This window comes from Meriones unguiculatus, chromosome 5 (assembly GCF_030254825.1).
Source record: "Meriones unguiculatus strain TT.TT164.6M chromosome 5, Bangor_MerUng_6.1, whole genome shotgun sequence".
NCBI lineage: Eukaryota > Metazoa > Chordata > Mammalia > Rodentia > Muridae > Meriones > Meriones unguiculatus.
Genome location: NC_083353.1, coordinates 18040951 through 18042985, shown reverse-complemented (window position 1 = coordinate 18042985; position 2035 = coordinate 18040951). Strand labels below are relative to the sequence as shown.

General features: G+C 40.3%; 1 pseudogene; it reads right to left on the bottom strand.

The window, feature by feature from the left end:
• Positions 1–935: 935 nt before the first annotated feature.
• Positions 936–1237, bottom strand: LOC132653941 (RNA guanine-N7 methyltransferase activating subunit-like; annotated as a pseudogene).
• Positions 1238–2035: the final 798 nt, after the last annotated feature.

Below are 2035 nucleotides of genomic sequence, written 5' to 3'. Positions count from 1 at the left end.
CCAAGTCAGCTTTATCAACGTAACTCTTTGTCATTTATGTAGTGATTGTGAGCAGAGTCAGTCAGCTAGCCAGGCTGGTTTGTGGTCTGGAGAGCATACAGGCCAGTCTGTACATTAGCAAACAATAACCTCTTAGGAACTAATATTGGCCAATTCACACAGTTAAGATCATACTGTAGGCTTGTGTGTTCTGAAATTTTTATAGTGGAATGGACTCCTGTGCATGCCACCCACATGCTAATGTCCTTATTCACACCCAGAAACCTAATGATAGGTATGTTTTCAGTAGCATTTTCTGTCCAGCATGTTTTTATAGATGTCAGAACCTGAGGATGAAGAACAAAACCACAATTCAGGCACTGGTTTAAAATCTTGATTGTGCATCTTTTGAATTGTGTGTGACATTAGGCAAATTCCTTAACTCCCCCAAAGCTCAATTTGCTGCCAAGAAAGTTGCTTTGGTTGCACAGCTTCAAGGGGTACCTACAAATTGATAACTCAGATGAATACTATTTAACATATTGGAAGATAATTGTTTCATATTGTGAATAAGGAAATGTTGGCTAAGGACTTTTTTTTTCAGGTTAAAAACTTTTATTTCTGTGATATACAATAACCCTAGAGGCCAAAGACCAAACTCAAACACTACTAAATCATAAAAGAAAACTGCATTTAATATAATATCAATCAGTATAATTCACACTTGGTAGATTTAATCCTATCAATCATTAAACCCCTAGTAAAATAAAAGAATTTCAAATTTCAAGTTCTAAACAATCAACTCTTTCTTGGTAATAGAATGAAAAGCTATGACCAAAAGAAGACCAATGTTTAGCACTTTGTCAAAATCAATGGTCTCTTTTTAAAAACTGCCAATATCTGTCAGTAGTAACCATATGGAGGCCGCTGGTGTGACCATACTGTTCTTACTGTTGTCAATAGTAAGGCTCTGGTCTCTGCTGTGTATAGTTGTTACTGCATGATCATCCATGCCACTGATTCCATTGATTGTCACTTGGCCATCCTCATCTGTTAGCCCTCCCTCTAAACTATCTGTTGTCTTGCAGCCACTTGCCTCTATTTCTTTGGTGACCACCAGCTCTGCTTTTCCATTCGTCAACACTGGAGGGGATTCAGGGGGATGTTTCAAGTATTCCTGGTACTCTTTGTCATCCTGTCTGAATCTGCTTGCAAACATCTCTTCAAAGTTTGGAATCACTTCAGAAGTTTCACTCATGTTTAAATTCTGTACAATTTTTAAGATCCTTCTGTGGGATGTACAGGAGAGAGCTAGGGTGTCCACACAGCAGCACCTCACACAGCTCTCCTAGGTAACCAAACACTCAGCAGGTTAAAGACTTCTTAAAAATTAATTTATTTTATTTTTATTTTTTTTTATTAATTACATTTTATTCACTTTGTATCCACCCATAAACCCCTCTCTCCTCCCCTCCTAATCTCACCTTCCTTCCCCCTTCTTCATGCATGTCCCTCCCCAAGTCCACTGATAGGGGAGGTCCCCCTCTCCTTCCTTCTGATCTTAGTCTATCAGATCTCATCAGGAGTAGCTGCATTGTCATCTTCTGTGGCCTGATAAGGTTGCTCTCCCCCCAGGGGGAGGTGATCAAAGAGCAGGCCAATCAGTTTATGTCAGAGGCTGTCCCTCTTCCCATTACTATGGAACCCACTTGGATACTGAACTGCCATGGGCTACATCTGTTCAGGGGTTCTAGGTTATTTCCATGCATGGTACTTGTTTGGAGTATGAGTCTCTGGAAAGACATCTGTGTTCAAATTTTCTGGTTCTGTTGCCCTCCTTGTGGAGTTCCTGTCCTCTCCAGATCTTACTATTTCCCTCTTCTTTCATAAGATTCCTTGCACCCTACCCAACAGTTGGCCATAAGTCTCAGCATCTACATTGATAGTGTGCAGGGCAGAGTCTTTTAGAGGTCCTCTGTGGCAGGTTCCTAACTTGTTTCCTGTTTTCTTCTTCTTCTTCTGATGTCTATCCTTTTTTTCCTTTCAGGAAGGGGAT